Source organism: Colobus angolensis, unplaced genomic scaffold (genome assembly GCF_000951035.1).
Source record: "Colobus angolensis palliatus isolate OR3802 unplaced genomic scaffold, Cang.pa_1.0 Scaffold289, whole genome shotgun sequence".
Classification (NCBI taxonomy): domain Eukaryota; kingdom Metazoa; phylum Chordata; class Mammalia; order Primates; family Cercopithecidae; genus Colobus; species Colobus angolensis.
The window spans coordinates 2851491-2871606 of NW_012116143.1; the positions used below are offsets into that span (position 1 = coordinate 2851491).

At 39.9% G+C, this 20116-nt stretch overlaps 1 long non-coding RNA gene across 1 annotated transcript in view; it reads right to left on the reverse strand.

The window, feature by feature from the left end:
- Positions 1-11786: 11786 nt before the first annotated feature.
- LOC105516739 overlaps positions 11787-20116 on the reverse strand; it is a 9204-nt gene continuing 874 nt past the window's right edge. Inside the window, exons 2-3 of the long non-coding RNA XR_001002536.1 lie at positions 16815-16954; positions 11787-12679 (exon numbers count right to left, since the gene is read on the reverse strand). This is a non-coding gene — a long non-coding RNA (uncharacterized LOC105516739). The remainder of the gene's footprint in view (positions 12680-16814; positions 16955-20116) is intronic.

The following is a 20116-nucleotide window of genomic DNA, read 5'->3' on the forward strand; positions in this document are numbered from 1 at the left end:
TAGTTTATCTCTCTGTGCTTCACTTCACTTACTTGACCTGGAAATTGGGATAACGACAGAACACACCTCATAAGATTATGAGGATAAAAAGAGTATTGACTAGATAGTAAGATACAGAATGGATGTTTTTTGTTGCCCCGGATTTCCAAAAGAAACCTAAAATCAATGTGTGCCAGACAATTTATTCAGGTCTCACTAAGTACTGTTAGTCTAGTTTTGTGATTCTTAGCTTTTCAGCCATTTTGAGGGTATATAAACATGCATGTTATGGATTAATTTTTAAAGATTGGTAGAGATTTTATTAAGGAGAGAGGTTCTTATTAATCTATAATTTAGTATGTAATACTATGTGCTGAATGCCCTTCAAAGAGTAAAACATACATGAAGCTATATTAATCCTCATAAAAATCTCCTGAGATGTCCTTTATTAGTCCCATTTTAGAGATGAGGAAACTAAGGCAACTTAAGTACCTACATAATTTAACAGACAGCCTAAGTGAACAAGCCAGGAGAAGAGGGCAAGTGATCTGACCCCCATTTGCAGATTTTCATTACCATGCTAGACAGCACCTTTGGAGTTGTCAGAGGACTGCTGATTTCTTCCTCCCCTCTCCATGCAGCAATTTCCTCTTGCCTTCAACCAAAGGAGAGGGCTTTTATTTTATTATTTTTTTTTTTGCTGGAGTCTCACTCTGTTGCCCAGGCTGGAGTGCCGTGGTGCCATCTCAGATCACTGCAAGCTCCGCCTCCCAGGTTCACGCCATTCTCCTGCCTCAGCCTCAGGAGTAGCTAGGTCTACAAGTGCCCACCACCACTCCCGGCTAATTTTTTTTTTTTTTTTTGTATTTTTAGTAGAGACGGGGTTTCACCATGTTAGCCAGGATCCTGACCTTGTGATCCACCCGCCTCGGCCTCCCAAAGTGCTGGGATTACAGGCGTGAGCCACCGTGCCCAGCCAGGAGAGGGCTTTGAGAGAATCACTCAGAGAGCTTAATATGAGCCTCCTGGAAATTGGAAGATTCATGAGCTGGTATCTGACCTGCTTCTGAAGATGAGAGACTACAGAATGACATTTCAACGGCCTGCAAAGTAAAAGAGCACATTTCCTACAGGTTGGATAGTGGCCCCACAGAAGTTATCCTTGAAGAGGATGCCCCTAGAAAGGGGTGGAGGTCAAGAGTAAGATGACGCCAGAGTGAAGAAGTCCACCATTTCTTTCTTCCCCACTTTTGAGCTTGTGCTACACTTGGCTAGCCAAGGGAATAAGCTTTATATTTGATTAGAAATTGAAGTTTTGATGCTTTTAATTGAATTATACAACAAAAATTGAGTGACTAGAAAAGTTTTGTGAGTTTTCTGGAACTTTATTCATAACCAGAGAAGCATGAATCAACAGAGATGCCAAACAGAGCAGACATATAATGACCTGCTGTACAATATGACTGAGTTCATATTCATTTGCCCCTCAAAAACAGTTAGATCCTTCTCATTACTTCCAAATCAAAAACAAAGTCTAAATCTCTTAATGTGTCATCCAGGACTTTTCATCATTTCACCATTATTCTAGGCCTTTTATCTTCATTTCCCATCACATACAAACCACTCAATTTATATCTTATATATGCATATTTTTTCACACCATTAGGCCATTGTTCATGCTAATACCTCTACCTGGGATGAACACTATACCAGCCTACTCTTGTAATTTTTACCCATCCTTTAGGATTTGGATAATATCTCACCTTTTGAAGAAAGTGTCAGGCCTCTGAGCCCAAGCCTGTACGTTTACATCCAGATGGCCTGAAGCAACTGAAGAATCACAAAAAAAAGTGAAAATGGCTGGTTCCTGCCTTAACTGATGACATTCCACCATTGTGATTTGTTCCTGCCCCACCTTAACCAATAGATTAACCTTGTGAAATTTCTTCTCCTGGACAATAAGTCTCAGAAGCTGCCCTGCAGAGCACCTTGTGACCCCCGCTCCTGCCTGCAAGAGAAAAACCCCTTTTGACTGTAATTTTCCACTACCCACCCAAATCCTATAAAACTGCCCCACCCCCATCTTCCTTGTTGACTCTTTTTGCACTCAGCCCATCTGCACTCAGGTGATTAAAAAGCTTTATTGCTCACATAAAGCCTGTTTGGTGGTCTCTTCACACAGACGCGTGTGACATTTGGTGCCAAAGACCCGGGACAGGGGGACTTCTTCAGGAGATCGGTCCCCTGTCCTCACCCACACTCTGTGAGAAGATCCACCTATGACCTCGGGTCCTCAGACCAACCAGCCCAAGGAACATCTCACCAATTTCAAATTGGGTTAAGTCTTTTCATTGTCTTCTCCAGCCTCTCTTGCTACCCTTCAATCTCTACCTTCCCTTAATTTCAGTTCTTTTCCTTTTCTGGTAGAGACAGAGGAGACACGTTTTATCCGTGAACCCAAGACTCCAGCACCATTTGCGGACTCAAGAAGACAGTATTCCCTTGGTATTTAATCACTGTGGGGATGCCTGCCTGATTATTCACCCACACTTCAGAGGTGTCTGATCACTGCAGGGATGCCTGCCTTGATCCTTCACCTTGGTGGAAAGCACCACCTCCCCTGGGGGGCAAGTACCTCCCATCCCCTCTCTCTGTGTCTCTACTCTCTCTTTTCTCTGGGCTTGCCTCCTTCACTTTGGGCAACTTTCCACCCTCCATTCCTCTTTCTTCTCCCTTAGCCTATGTTCTCAAGAACTTAAAACCTCTTCAACTCTCACCTGACCTAAAACCTAAGTGTCTTATTTTCTTCTGCAACACCGCTTGGCCCCAATATACATTGACAATGGCTCTAAATAGACAGAAAATGGCACTTTTGATTTCTCCATCCTACAAGATCTAGATAATTCTTGTTGTAAAATTGGCAAATGGTCTGAGGTCCAGGCATTCTTTTACACATCAGTTCCTCCCTAGTCTCTGCTCCCAATGTGACTCACCCAAAATCTTACTCTTTCCTGTCTGTTCCTTCATTCTCCAACCCGCACTTTGAGTCATTTGAATCTTCCTTTATTACGGACCCATCTGACCTCTCCCCTCCTCCCCAGGCTGCTCCTTGCCAGGTCGAACTAGGTCCCAATTCTTCTTCGGCCTCTGCTCCCCCACCCTATAATCCTTTTATCACCTCCCCTCCTCACACCTGGTCTGGCTTATAGTTTTGTTCTGCAACTAGCCCTGCCCCACCTACCCAACAATTTCCTCTTAAAGAGGTGGCTGGAGCTGAAGGCGTAGTCAAAGTTAATCCTCTTTTTCTTTATCTGACCTCTCCCAAATCAGTTAGCGGTTAGGCTTTTTTTTCATCAAATATAAAAACCCAGCCCAGTTCATGGCCCTTTTGGCAACAACCCTTAGACACTTTACTGCTCTAGACCCACAAGGGCCAGAAGGCTGTCTTATTCTTAATATGCATTTTATTACCCAATCTGCTCCTGACATTAGAAAAAGCTCCAAAAATTAGATTCCGACCCTCAGACCCCACAACAGGACTTAATTAACCTCACCTTCAAGGTATACAATAATAGAGAAGAATGGCAATTAGGTAATTACTTGCCTCCGCTGTGAGACAAACCCCAGCCACATCTCCAGCACACAAGAACTTCAAAATGCCTGAAACACAGTAGCCAGGCATTCCTTCAGGACCTCCTCCCTCAGGATTTTGCTTCGAGTGCCAGAAATCTGGCCACTGGGCCAAGGAATGCCCGCAGCCCAGGATTCCTCCTAAGCCATGTCCCATCTCTGTGGGACACCACTGGAAACCGGACTGTCCAACTTGCCTGGCAGCCACTTCCAGAGCCCCTGGAACTCTGGTGCAAGACTCTCGGACTGACTCCTTCCCAGATCTTCTCGGCTTAGTGGCTGAAAACTGACACTGCCCGATTGCCTCGGAAGCCTTCTGGACCATCACAGATGTTTTGGGTAGCTCTTAGAGTGCAGGGTAAGTCTGTCCTCTTCTTAATCAATACAGAGGTTACCCACTCCACGTTACCTTCTTTTCAAGGGCCTGTTTCCCTTGCCTCCATAACTGTTGCGGCTATTGATGGCCAGGCGCTTCTAAACCTCTTAAAATTCCCTAACTCTAGTGCCAACTTGGAAAACATTCTTTTATGCACTCCTTTTTAGTTATCCCCACCTGCCTACCTCCTTATTAGGTCAAGGCATTTTAACTAAATTATCTGCTTTCCTGATTATTCCTAGGCTACAGACACATCTTGTTGCTGCCCTTTGTCCTGGTTTGAAACCTCCTTCACATCCTCCCATTGTGTCTCCCTACCTTAATCCACAAGTACAAGATACTTCTACTCTTACCTTGGTGACAGGTCATGCACCCCTTATCATCCCATTAAAACCTAATCACCCTTACCCTCTCAACGCCAATATCCCATCCCACAGCAGGCTTTAAAAAGGTTAAAGCCTGTTATCACTTGCCTGTTACAGCATGGGCTTCTAAAGCCTATGAACTCTCCTTACAATTCCCCTATTTTACCTGTCCAAAAACCAGACAAATCTTACAGGTGAGTTCAGGATCTGTGCCTTATCAACCAAATTGTCTTGCCTGTCCAACCCAGGGTGCCAAACCCATGTACTCTCCTATCCTCAGTACCTCCCTCCACAACCCATTATTCTATTCTGGATCTCAAAGATGCTTTCTTTACTATTCTGTTACACCCTTAATCCCAGCCTCTCTTTGCTTTGACTTGGACTGACCCTGACACCCATCAGTCTCAGCAACTAACCTGGGCTGTACTGCCACAAGGCTTCAGGGACAGCCCCCATTAATTCAGTCAAGCCCCAATTTTTTCCTCATCCATTACCTATCTCAGCATAATTCTTCATGAAAACACATGTGCTCTCCCTGCTGATCATGTCTGGCTTATCTCCGAAACCCCAACCCCTTCTACAAAGCAGCAACTCCTTTCCTTCCTAGGCATGGTTAAGTACTTTCACCTTTGGATACCTGGTTTTGTCATCCTGACTAAACCATTAAATAAACTCACAAAAGGAAACCTAGCTGATCCCATAGATCCTAAATTTTCCCCACTCCTCTTTCTGTTCCTTTTAAACAGCCCTAGAAGCTGCTCCCACACTAGCTCTCCCTAACTCATCCCAACCCTTTTTCATTACACACAGTTGAAGTGCAGGGCTGTGCAGTTGGAATTCTTACACAAGAGCCAGGACCACGTCCTGTAGCCTTTCTGTCCAAACAACTTGACCTTACTGCTTTAGGCTGGCCCCCACATTATTCCTGATACTACATCTGAACCCCATGACTGTATCTCTAATCCACATGGCATTCTCCCCATTTCCCCATATTTCCTTCTTTCTTATTCCCCACCCAGACCACACTTGGTTTATTAATGGTAGTTCTAAAAGGCTCGATCGCCAGTCACCAGCAAAGGCAGGCTATGCTATAGTATCTTCCACATCTATCATTGAGGCTATGGCCCTGCACCCTTCCACTACCTCTCAACAAGCTAAACTCATTGTCTTAACTCAAGTCCTCATTCTTGCAAAAGAACTACCTGTCAATATCTACAGTGATTCCAAGTATGCCTTCTACATCCTTCGCCACCATGCTGTTATATGGGCAGAAAGAAGTTTCTTCACTACACAAGGGTCCTCCATCATTAATGCCTCCTTAATAAAAAATTCTTCTTAATGCTGCTTTACTTCCAAAAAAAAAAAAAAAAAAAGTGGAGCCATTCACTGCAAAGGCCGTCAAAGAGCCTCAGACACCATTGCTCAAGGCAACAATTATGCTGATAGGACAGCTAAAAAAGTAGCCAGTATTCCTACTTCTCTCTCTCAAGGCCAATTTTTTTCCTTCTCATCAATCACTCCTATTTACCCTTTCCTTTCCCACAGGGTCTGTCTCCTGTCTCCCTATACCTCCAAACTTCCTTTAACAGCCCTCACCTTTACTTTCCTGAAGATTGATTTCCACCTATCAATCCCTCTCCACTCAAGACAAATTGTTCTTGGACCAAGGAAAATATCTCCTTCCAGCCTCACAGGCCCATTCTATCCTGTCATTGTTTCATAACCTCTTCCATTTAGGTTACAAGCCACTAGCCCACTTCTTAGAATCTCTCATTTCCTTTCCATCGTGGAAATCTATCCTCAAAGAAATCACTTCTCAGCATTCCATCTGCTATTCTACTATTCCTCAGGGGTTGTTCAGGCCTCCTCTCTTCCCTACAGATCCAACTTGGGGATTTGCCCCTGTCCAGGACTGGCAAATTGACTTTACTCACATGCCCCGAGTCAGGAAACTAAAATACATCTTGGTCTGGGTAGACACTTTCACTAGATAAGTAGAGGCCTTTTCCACAGGGTCTGAGAAGCCCACCATGGTCATTTCTTCCCTTCTGTTAGACATAATTCCTATGTTAGGCCTTCCCACCTCTATACAGTCCAATTACGGACTGGCCTTTATTAGTCAAATCACCCAAGCAGTTTCTCAGGCTCTTGGTATTCAGTGGAGCCTTCATACCCTCTACTCTCCTCAATCTTCATGAAAGGTAGAATGAACTAATGGTCTTTTAAAGATACACCTCACCAAGCTCAACCTCCAACTTAAAAAGGACTGGACAGTACTTTTACCTCTTGCCCTTCTCAGAATTAGAACCTGTCCTCAAGATTCTACAAGGTACAGTCCATTTAAACTTTTATATAGATGCACTTTCTTGCTCGGCCCCAACTTCGTCCCAAACACCAACCCTCTAGGTGACTATCTTTGAGCCCTCCAGCAGGATAGTCAGGAAATTCATCAGGTTGCTAATCTTCTTTTGCCTACTCCAGATTCTCAGCCGTATGAAGACACCCTAGCTGGACGATCAGTTCTTGTTAAGAATCTGATCCCTCAAACTCTACAACCTTGATGGATTGGACCCTACTTAGTCATCTATAAAACCCCAACTGCCGTCTGCCTGCAGGATCCTCTCCATTGGGTTCACCATTCCAGAATAAAGCTGTATCCATCAGACAGACAGCCTGATCTCTCCTCTTTCTCCTAGAAGTCACAAGTACTCACCTCTACTTCCCTTAAACTCACTCGCATTTCTGAAAAGCAGTAATAACCCATATTAGCCTAATACATCTCTTCATTCTACTAGGTCTATTCATCCTTACCCTACTTTTTGCAACAGGGCTTTATGTAGTCACACCCACTACTTGGACTGCACCCCAAAAACTTGTCATCCCTACTATCTTCTGTCTAGTCATACTCCTATTCACCATTCTCAACTACTGATAAATGCCCTGCTCTTGTTTACACTGTTTCTCCAAGCCATCACAGCTGATATCTCCTGGTGCTATCCCCAAACCGCCACTCTTGACTCCCTCTTGGAGTGGATAGATAATCTTTGCTGGCAGGGCACCCTCCAATACTTTCACCCTGATGAAGTTCTATTCTTTACTTTTATACTCACTCCTATTCTCATTGCCATTCTTATGCCACCCTCTACCTCTCCCCAGCTATCTCCACCACACTATAAATCTCACTCACTCTTTCCTAGTCATTTCTAATCCCTCCTTAGCAAACAACTGTTGTCTTTGCCTTTCCTTTTCTTTCTGTGCCTACACAGCTGCCTGCCTTACATACAGACTGGGCAGCATCTTCTGTCTCCCTATACCTCCGAACTTCCTTTAACAGCCCTCACATTTACCCTCCTGAAGAACTTTTTTACTTCCTAGACAGGTCCAGCAAGACCTCCCCAGACATTTCACATCAGCAAGCTGCCGCCCTTCTTCGCACTTATTTAAAAAACGTTTCTTCTTATATCAACTCTACTCTCCCCATATTTGGACCCCTCACAACACAAACTACTATTGCTGTGGCCGCTCCTTTATGTACTTCTCGGCAAAGACCCACTGGAATTCCCCTGGGTAACCTTTCACCTTCTCGATGTTCCTTCACTCTTCATCTCCAATTGGGGCCTTCCAGCTCTGTATTACAGATAAGTCCTCTATCAATACTGGCAAACTTAAAAACATTAGCAGTTACTACTGCTTAGGAAGACACTTACCCTGTATTTCACTCCATCCTTGGCTACCTTCCCCTTGCTCGTCAGACTCTCCTCCCAGGCCCTCTTCTTGTTTGCTTATACCCAGCCCCATAAATAACAGTGAAAGGTTGTTCATAGATACTCAACGTTTTCTCATACACCATGAAAATCAAACCTCCCCTCTATGCCGTTACCCCATCAGTCCCCATTACAACCTCTGACAGCTGCTGCCCTAGCTGGATCCCTTGTACCCAGGAGTCTGGGTACGAGACACCCCTTTCAGCACTCCTTCTCACCTTTTTACTTAGCATTTCCAGTTTGGCCTTGCACAAGGTCTCTTCTTCCTCTGTGGATCCTCTACCTACATGTGTCTACCTGCTAACTGGACAAGCACATGCACACTAGTTTTCCTTACTCCCAAAATTCAATTTGAAAATGAGACCAAAGAGCTTCCTGTTCCTCTCATGACACCGACATGACAAAAATTCCACCAATTCCCTTGCTTGTCGGTTTAGGACTTGCCGCCTCCACTATTGCTCTCGATACTGGACTAGCAGGCATTTCAACCTTTGTCATGACCTTCCTTAGCCTCTCTGATGACTTCTCTGCTAACATCATGGACATATCACGAACTTTAAAAAGCTTTATTGCTCACACAAAGCCTGTTTGGTAGTCTCTTCACACGGATGCACACAACAGAAAATCTTTAGGTATTCCCTCTAGTAGGATTAATCACAGTCTGCTATCAAACATCTATTATTTCAATATCTTTTAAAATATAATTAAAATAAGTGATTTACACATCTTCTCATTCATTAAATTGTGCATGAATTCCTTGAGGGCAAGATGTTGTCTTACCTTTTTTAGTATTTCATATAGTGATGGTCTCCAATCTTTTTGGCACTAGGGACCAGTTTTATGGAAGATCATTTTTCTGTGGTCTGGGATAGGGTGGGGAGGATGGTTTTGGGAAGATTTAAGCACATTACATTTATTGTGCACTTTACTTCTATTGTTATTACATTGTAATATATAATGAAATAATTACACAACTCAGCATAATGTAGAATTAGTGGGAGCCGTGAGCTTGTTTCCTGCAATTAGACGGTCCCATCTGGGAGTGATGGGAGACATCAGTTGCCCACCTTTCAACTCCTGCTGTGTAGGCCTGTTTCTAACAGGCCACAGACCAGTAACAACCTGTGGCCCAGGGGTTGGGGACCCCCACCCGCCGCCCCATATACACCTAACAAATAATAGGTACACAAAAGTCTCAACAGATAGTAACAAAATTAAAACTTAATGGGTACTATGACCTGAGAGCTTTCTCACCTTCAATGTACTCTGAAAACTTCCCAGGAATATTGACACCATGTGGACCTTTTTAGGATGTTTGCTTGCAAAAGACACAACGATATTTATACACAGTGGCATTCAAAAAGAAACACATTAGAGAGAAAAGAGTTCTACATGTCAGATTGGTCCTTATATTTGAATATTAAGAAATTATAGTACTAGAATGAATGATGAAAAACAAGTAAATATGAATCATAAGTAGATAAAATTTAAACATAAGTAGATAAAAAATTGCAGAACACAGTGGACTGTGAGTTCAACTAATAACACACAAAGGGTCTGTGTCTATATCTATATGAAAGGTATGTGCATTAGAGGGTACATTCTGGATGACTTGCTTTGTAGAAATAAGAATTTATTTTGTGCTTTGCCAGATATTCAATTCAGGACTCTGGAAGCAAGCAGGAAGAGTAATCACAGATTACTGTAGGCAGTTAGCCAACTATATTTACCCCAACACACAAAGAGGCTTTTAAACACAGTCAAGATTGGGTAGCCCTCTAAAAACGAAAAAAGACTGAGACAACTCAGCATCTGCAGCATGTAGAGAAAATCTGTTAGGTCCTTAGGTTAGGTGATGAACTGGATATATAATCAACTTCTGTTTTTTTGATTTTTTATGTTTTTGAGATGGAATCACACGCTGTCATCCATACTGGAATGCAGTGGCATGATCTCGGCTCACTGCAACCTCCACCTCCTGGGTTCAAGCAATTCTTGTGCCTCAGCCTCTGGAGTATCTGGGATTGCAGGCGCCCGCCACCATGCCTGCCTAATTTTTTGATATTTTTAGTGGAGACAGGGTTTCACCATGTTGGCCAGGCTGGTCTCAAACTCCTGACCTCAGGTAATTTACCCGCCTTGGCCTCCCAAAGTGCTGAGATTACAAGTGTGAGCCACCGTGCCTGACCCTATAATTAACTTCTGATGTACAGCATCTGTTATCAGGCTTAGTCCAGTTGGACAGGTAGGGACATTGGCTGATATCAAGGTCCCACTGGGAAATGCCATTACTAATGCGGTGTACCAGGAAACTTAGGTTGTAGAAATCGGTTGGATATGCTATATAAGGACCAAACAAACAAACAAAACAAAACAAAACAAAAGCAACATCCCTCCACCATTAAACTGAGTATGGGGTATTATAGCATTTGACATTTCAACAATGCTTTTGGATATGTCAGCAATGATTTTTGCAATCTGCAAAGGTGGGGCCAAAAATAAAACAACCTTAATGAAATTTCTGGACTGCTTAGGTTTTTTCCATGGAATCTTAAATTCCTTTATTTTCTCTCAATTTTATAAGCAGGCAGCTACAAAATTAATATTAGCAAGCACTGTCTCATTAGATAGATACATAAGATTGGTATGTACTTTACTGATTATCTAGTCCTCAATTATTAATTACATTACTTCAGACAAATTACTTAATTCTTCCTAGATACAGCCTCCTCATTCATGAAATGGGGGTGAGAATAGTACCAAATTCAGCTAGTTGTTCTGAAGTTTAAGTGAGCATGCAGATGGAAAACACAAAACACAGTGTGTAATACAGAGTAGACACTCAGCATGAGCTTTGAGTAACACATCACTATACAGCATGTCTCTACTTACTACATAATGTTATTATTCTCTATACATTGAATTATATATTATATATAATTATATAGTTGTACTCTTTCCTTTTATATACAGACACTAAAAGTCAGAGACATTTATTCACTTTTCTTTTTCTTTTTTTTTTTTTTTTCTGAGATGGAGTCTCACTCTGTCGCCCAGGCTGGAGTGCAATGGTGCAATCTCAGCTCACTGCCACCTCTGCCTCTCGGGTTCAAGTGATTCTCATGCCTCAGCCTCCTGAGTAGCTGGGATTACAGGTGTGTGCCACCAGGCCCAGCTAATTTTTGTATTTTTAGTAGAGATGGGTTTCACCATGTTGGCCAGGCTGGTCTTGAACTCCTGACCTCAAGTGATCCACCCACCTAGGCCTCCCAAAGTGCTGGGATTACAGGTGTGAGCCACCGCGCCCGGCCGAGATTTGTTCACTTTTCTGAGGTAACTCTGTTGTATTTAAAAGAAATGGTTGCATACATTGAAAGTGAGTATAGGAGGAAATAAATCTGGACTCTTGAGATGAAGTTAAGGAATCATCATTGTTTGATGTTAGTCTTCTAATCCATTGAAAAATCTTTCTATGAAAAGTGTTTTCAGAAATGGAGTAGAGACCAATAAAGCTGTGGTGATACAGCTTTCTTGATTTCCTCTTGCTATCTTAAAAGGATGAGTAATTCAATCCAGTTTAATGAGTATTGGCTACTGGGTATTTTTCAGTATCATAAACGCTGTGTTTTGCAAGTTTTTTTTTTTAACTCAGTAAATTATTTCGATGGAATATTAAGTTGTCAAAAATGTTCTTTGATTGAACCTAGCAAATCTTTATTGAGTACCCCTTGTATATTGAAAAGGGGTGTACAAAAATTAATGATAAATAGTCTTAATAGCAGGCAACTAATTATAATACAATACGGTTGGTGCTGCTATGGAAGGAAATGCTGTAGAATTTTGTTTGTTTACATATACTTGAAAATAAAAATGCTTGAGGAATAAATGCTTGAGGCAATAAAAATGGAAGAAGAAAACATGTATTACAGGAAAGACCAATGAACAATGGCACCATGGTTTAAATGTACATGATGTTGGGGGAATGACTAAAATATGTAGGGTATAGGTGAGCATGGTCAAAAGCTGGCTAGAGACAGGCTGGTGATGGGTCTTTAGTGCTATAGACTTCATTATGAACAGTATCAGTAGCTCAGTGAGGTTTATAAAGTAATGACAAGATTAACTTTGTTTTTAATGATCTACTTGAGACACCGGCAGGTAATCAAGTAGAAAAAAAGAACAATTCTTGACCCCTCTTTAGTAGGTATGTTCTAAAAATGACAGCTAATTTGAATACTAACTTCTCGAAAATACAGATAGGAAGACAAATCTTCTAAAGACCAAATCCACCTTTACTCAACTTAATGGCTTTGTATCAGCTGTACTATGACCCGCTCTCATTCTCTTGGACGATGGGGAGATGAACGCATTGGTAATGAAATACCCATCAGTCCTCAACCACATCCCTATTTTAAAACTGAATTTGCACAATAGCTTTTTGAAAGGCCTGTCAGTGCTGCACTGTCGCCTCTGTCGCACTTCTCTGTGGGAGCTGACATTTTGCTTGTACTTCATCAGGCTGGACCACCTGCTGAGAGCCAGATTGGTAAGGGAAATGCATCTCACTGTGGGAAAGGACAGGAGATGTATTATTTATATACAATTTATTTTACAGCAACTTTAAAAATCTGATTTACAATTGTTTCAGAGAGGAGAAAGTATCTTGTTGTACCTTAGCTCTTTGTGTTTGGTAATACTTAAGACTTTAATTGCTTTTCTAATTTTTAAAACTTGTTTGCTGTTTTGCCTTGCTTTACACCTTTACACATACTCTTTTATTTCTACCTTAGATAACTGATAACTGTCTTTTCTTCTTCTTCTTCTTCTTTTTTTTTTTTTTTTTAAACAAAAGTGTGTAATTAAGGAAATGCCAGCCCTCATTCGTGCTGGGTGTTGTAGAAGAAGTTGGAAAACAGCTTAGAGGTTGTTAAAGGATTCTCTAGATTGAGTCAAAACCTCAACTGTACGAATTCTAGAGTAAAAGATGAGGAGGCTGTGTTTACACATAAAGCAATTCGATACCTTCTTTTGTCTGTTTTTTGAATCTTTAATCCATTTAGCCAAATAATTGATTTTTGTCTTAAAAATAAAATAGACTATCTAAATAGCAAATTTGTGTTGGTTGGAACTATTTGTTGGTTCATTCAACCAAAAAGATCAATCAGGTTATCTGTTTAGAAACAGTAAAATAAAACTGATACCTGAAAAGTAATAATTTCTTCATATCAAAAGAGAAAGTAAAAGTTAAGAAATTGTTTGGTGTGTTCAGAATACATCAATATTTGCCAGTCAATGGTATGCTGGATCCGTAACTACCAGCTCGGGAAAGCCAATTGTTACATTTTCAGGAATTTTGGAAGGCATTTGAAATCACCACTGTAGGAGTATTATACCTTGGAAATAGGCAAACACTAAAACCCAGTGCTTTCATCTTTCACAGAGCCTGTTAAACATTTGCCAGCTTAGCACTGAGGAAGGCTTACACCTGTGTTCATTATGGTTTTTATGAAGTTTGATCAAATAATATTTGAAGCATGGATGTATTTGGAATTAGTATCTCCCTTCCCATGTCTTTTCTCCATTCTAATTTTCTCTCCTTTAGTAGTAAAGGGGACTGTTTTGTAAGTGCTCCTAAAAAATAAAAGTAATCACTAAATGACTAAGGAATAGAAAATGAAGTTTCTGAAGAAACAGAAATAAAATGTTCAGAGGAAATGTTACTATGTTCTTTTAGGTGTTTATTTTTCAAGAATTTGGGTAGTGCTGATGAGCTATGGTTAATATTCACAATAGGAGAAAAAGGTCTTAAATTAAAAAAACAGTAAGTTGAATATGACTGAAGGAAAAAATATCTTCACTATTATGGGAACAGTTTAGGCCAACAGAGAATACTTTAAGAATAGGTAACTATTTTTCTTGGATATTTAGTCAACAATTGGTCTAAAGATGATGCCATTTTTTTCTCTGATTGCTAAGGAAAAAGTAGTAAACTAGTAAATATGAAAAAGACAGAAACGTATAAAGGAGAAAAATATTCACCCATAGTCCCACCATCTAGAGATGGCCACTGTTTAAAAACTGCTGTCCTCTCTTCTACAATTTCCCATATACATACATAGGTACATGTTTTTACAAATTTGAGTCATTCTCTACATATAGCTTTTAACATCAACTCAATGTCAATTTTTCTGACATTACATATTCTTCTAAAACATGATACTTAATGGCCTCAGAAGAGTCCGGTGATATGTTATATAATTTGCTCAATCATTCTCCATCTAGTGGGTATTAAGGTTGTTTCTACTTTAAGCTTTTTTTTTTTGTTATAAATAATGCTGGGATAAAGAAAAGGCTAGGAGCCCTTCTCTGATTAGTTGCTAAAAGGCCTGACATATAAGATTTGACTGTCCTTCACAGAGATGATACATTCTTGTGAAGGGTGTGAGACTGCCTGTGATTCCGCTCCCATGGCCATACCACACCATACACATACTGTTTAGGAGGCAAAAACAAAAAACAGCAACAAAAAACCAATCTACCATAATCCAGAGGATTTTTTTAATACAGTGAAATAAAATATTTAAAAAGATTCTCCCCAAGTATTTGTATTTATAACTTCCAAACAACAGGATTTATTAAAAAGCCATTATATTTAAACATAGCTTTTTGGTCTTCCCTGCCTCTGAAATATATTACTTACATAGCCTATGAGTATTTTTACAGTTCATTATGCAGAGTAACTAGGTTTTAAAATTCTGTGAGCACCATAACAGAATATTTAGAGAAATGTTGTATGCTTTTCTTCAAATATAAGCCACTTTTAAAATGCCACACACATTCTTTGTGAAGTACGCGTGAAGCATTTTTAATGAATTCTATCGTTTGGTTCCATTCATTTTCCTAAATATCTTATTATGGTGATTATATAATTTGTGTTTGTGTCTGTGTGTGTAAAATCAGATAATAGCATGTAATACTAAAATTGGACTGGACTGGGAGTCAGGGAATATTTTTGCGTATTGTATTCAATACATGTATCATTATCAAATTGCCAATAGAAAGTAAATAGTATTACTTATCACTAACAAATCTCTCAGGACTATCATGAAATGTTTTTCTGGGATTTGAAGTCATAGAAGGAAAGAACTGTAACATAACTATTAAAATTAATATTTTAAAGAATGAGGAGTTTATCTTTTTCTTCACTTGTTTTTAAATAGTCTATTTATATCGCTTGACAATTGGAACAGTGTAAACTTTATCACTATCCGTTTAATAATTATTCCATTAAAGTTGAGTTGGACAAGAGAAAATGTCACTTCACTGTGGAAATAGCAAGTAACTACCTTTTGAATATGTAAATTCTTACCTTTAAGCAGCTTTTTTTTTTTTTGAAGCAAACAAGTAGGTTAGGGATAGCCAACTGCTTCTCCAGTAAACTATTCTACTGTTTGAAATGCTTGTCAAAAGTGCCAGAATAACAGTTCTAAAATAAAGAGTCTTGCTATATACAGAAAGTCATAAAAGATCTAGTCCTATAACTTTTGCCTGAGGGTTCTCCTTAGGGGCAGCAATATTTCCCAAAGTGATCATATGATTAGTTCAGTGCTAAATACTATTTGCTTACATTTTATATATGCTGTTTCTGATATTATATATTTGTTGATTAATGGAAAGGTCCAAGCACTGAAAGCTAATTCAAATCACTGTTCACACTTCATAAAATGATAATCACAAATGTTTGCTAATCTTTATTAGACAAATTTGAAATAGTAATGTTAAAAAAAAATAGCATCATTACTATCCAGCCTATAGCTTTCTGCATGTTCTCAAGTCACTGTGTTTCATTGTCAATGGAGTAGAGAAGGTGATACAGGCAGGGTTAGCACAATTTATAAAGAATCACAACCAGAAAAGGGCACAGCAGGATAGCAGTTCTACCGTGTCCTTGAAACTAGTTCGGTGTAGCTAATCACTTTTTATCAGTCTCTAATCTGCTTCCATCTGAGATAATTCTAGTCTAGTAGGTTCTTAAAGTGCTGCTTTCAGTATAAATTTGAATAGCATACTACGATAGATGATAGATTGCTTCCAAAAATGTCTGCAACCATATCTCTCAACTTGCAGGTCTTTTGCAATGGGCTTCTGCTACTCTTCTCTTCAGTAGGTAGAATCTCTTTCTCCTCCCCCTGAACTTGGCTTGCCCCATGACTTACTTTAACCAATAGAATGTGGTAAAAGTGACAATGTGTGGCTTCTGAGGCAAGGCTTTTCCACCTCACATAGCTTTTGCTTGCACACTTTTGGAATGCTCCTTCTTTATTATCTTAAAACTGTCATGCTATGGGAAAGTCCAAGTTAACCTTGTGGAAATGTTTTGTGGAGGAAAGGGCAAGTTCCCTGGTTGAGCAGCCCAGCCATGCCCAGTCTGTTCTCAAATATCTACCAGCCAAAGCAGTCATGTGAGTGACCCCAGGGGACGCCAGTAGTATAATCGCCTCATCAACCCATAGAATTAAGGGAAATATTAAATCATTGTTTTAAGCCACAAAGTATTGAGGTAGTTTGTTACACAACAATAAATAGTGGGAACATGCATCCTAACATAGCAGCATCTTGTATAGCAGGAAAACAAAAGCATTTTTAACTCTAACAGTTTTATTAACTTTGTTGGTTGTTTTGTCTAGGTTTATGACTTACATATGGTACAGGATTTTCCTGTGTAACCAGGAGTGCAGTCACAATTTCCAGTTTTTTTTTGTTGTTGTTGTTGTTGTTGCACTGACCTCCATTTTCACAGGGTGCAGAGGAGAACCAGCACTCTGGTCCCCAGAGGCCATCTGGGCGGACTTATAAAACAAAAAGAGAGAGAAAGAAAGAAACTTGTAAGAAGTCTCAAAATGGTCCAAGATTTCTACTGTTGCCTAACCAAGCTGGAAAAGTGTGTGTGTGTGTGTGTGTAAAAGTGTGTGTGTGACAGAGCTGTAAGGAAAGAAATATCCTAGTAGCCTCCAAGGATTTATAACACTTCCAAAAGTATTCCCTGAAGAAATCAACATGATGCTATATCTTGTCACTTTGAAAACACAGATACAGAGATTGGCTTTTTGCTGAAAATGTGGTTTTTCAGACAGTAACAATGGAAGAAATTGTGATATATATCTTTAGCAGCAGTTGCACAGAACAAAAACTGAAAATGAGATGTGATTTGTAAAGAAAGCTCAGGAGGCGTGGCACTCAGGAAGTTGCCCTCAAATGGTTGCCTAAATCCTGTTCTCCCAGACTTTGCTTCTTTTGTGAGCTAAAATAATCACACCAGAGGTTTACAAACTGTGTACTTTATGAGACTGTACAATGCGTAAGGTGGGAGAAGAGAAAGAGTGATCTGCTTTGTTGACTGTTCTTTGAACTAGCAAAGGACAGGTGATGCTGCAGGGACCACCGAGGGCTCAGTGAGAGGTTTCCATGTGTGTTCTTCCATAGAAACCACTGGAATTAGAAACCTGGTGGAAAGCATTTTTTTTTTAATCCAAGGAAAACGGTGGAACTTTCTTAAAAATATAACACTTATGAAAAGTTACATCAAATTGAGTTGGGCTGTGAAGTATCTTCTTGTCCTGGCAGTGTCTCTGAATAACAGAATTACAATATTTTCTGGGATATTCATACCCGATCTGTTGATTACTAACTCTGTTAAGCACTTTATGTAAGGTAGCTCGTATTTCCAAAAGAGAACCCTATGGCATAAGCAAATTTATTTCCATCTTATATGAGAAACAGAGGCTCCCACAAGTTAAGTGACTTACTCTATATCACAAAACTTGAACCTAGATCTTCTGGCCTCTGAAACTGGTGCTCTCAGCCACTACACCCAAATTTACTCTACAATACTAGGTACTCAGCATCTTTCAGGCCAATTAATCTGCTCTTAAAGATTCACCAGAGTTCACAATTCGAAGTTCATCTGATGTGGAACTCTTCTAAAAAAAAAAATCTGTCTTTCTTATCATGATCCAGGGGTTGTATAGTGTCAAGGGGCCAGCTGGACCGGACGGAGTCCTCTACATTCTGAGGTCTGCCAGGAGTGGGAGTGCAAAATACTCTAGGCTACAAACTACGCTAAACAAGCCAAAGACACCAGCTGCTTTTCTTTCTTTCTTTCTTTCTTTCTTTCTTTCTTTCTTTCTTTCTTTCTTTCTTTCTTTCTTTCTTTCTTTCTTTCTTTCTTTCTTTCTTTTTTGCTATTTCACAGGTTAGTTGTAGAAACCATTTCTTCTGTTCTTAGAAGTCATTACTGATAAGCTTAATAAGGCCTGGTGCTGATTGCGGAGAATACTGTTCATTAGTGCCATTGAAACAATTTCCAGTCTTTAATTAACTATTCATCTGCAATCTAGACACAGGTTTGGAGTTAAGATTTTTAAAGATATGTCTGTCTCTAGGAGCACTTGGGCTACTTCACACTTTTAAAAAAGAGAAAGAAAAACAACAGGCCTGATTTTCATCATGCACAACTCTTGGAGAGCTCTTTTTGCCTTGATTTCAACTGCCAATCACAGCAACCACATTCACCTGCTGCAGTCTGATTCATAATTTCATTTTGTGGTTAGACAAAAATATCAGAATTGGACAAAGTTATCTGATTGAAAAATAACATGTTTTCCAGAGATTATGGTGACCTCTCTATTTTGCTAATTTACATATACTTTCAACTCATTTTCCTTCACAGTGGGAATCTCAGAAGCATTTTCCAATAAAGTATATTCAGCAGCTGCTTTAAGAAAATGTTATCAGAATAAATTAAGTTTATCCAGGTTTGTTATATGCCATTGTCTCCTCATACATTGACTTCCAGGGCATGACTTCTCCAGGGGGAAATGAATAAGGGGCTGACTCTGGGCTTAAAAATCAGCTGAAGCAGGAAGATGTTTAGAAATTGGCATGGGACCTACTCTCATACCACATTAAACTTGTTAGTGTCATGTTAGGCTTCGATTTCCCCAACTTCCTTTCCCGAATGCCTAGAAAGTCACAACCCAGCTACCTAAGTAACCTCTGTCCATGAAATCTAGATAGACATCACTGCTCACCCTCTCCAGTCCTATAACCACTAGACAACCTGGAACAGAGAAACTGCCCTGTCCATTCAGCTCCAGAAAAGCCCTGCAGACTCTCTGAAGATGGCGTTGCAAGGAGAAAATGAGGATACGTGAGTGTCAAAGACCATTTTCAATCCTAGTGCCTGCCTCTATAAGTGGCCCCAACGAAATGATGGTTTCCTTTCGAACCTATTATTTCCTTCTGATTTTACACAAGGTTGTACTAAAGCGAAAAAATGCTGTGATATTTTCCTCTGAAATATAGTAATAAGTGCTTATTGCAAAATACATAATACAATAAAAATGTATAAAGAATAAAAATGCACATTTATGTATTAAGAAAATATTTACTGAGCAATATCTCTATATCAGGACTGTTTCAGGAGTTTGGGGATACTTGGTTGAACAAAATTTTTAGATACCCTTCACGCATGGGGTTCTGATTATAGCAGGAAAAGACAGGCAATAAATATTTGACATCATAATTAGAGTATGTGCTATATTAGAAAATGATAAGCACTATAGAAAAAGAAAAAAGTTGGGAAACTTACAAGTTACAGTTTTAAGTAGGGTAGTACTGATAAAGTTCAGTAACAAAGTAACACGAGACTTTTTGAAATGTGAAAGAGCTACTTAGGCACCTAGCAAAGAGCACCCCATGAATGCATAAGCCAGAGACAGTCAATACTGGCATCTTGGAATACTTTTTCCAAATGGCATATGCATCTACACACACACACACATATATATCTATATATGTTACTTGTAATTGTAATTGTACTATACAATAACTTTTATATTTATACAAAATGTAGGCTGGGCGCAGTGGTTCATGCCTGTAATCCCAGCACTTTGGGAGGCCGAGGCGGGTGGATCACGAGGTCAGGAGATCGAGACCATCCT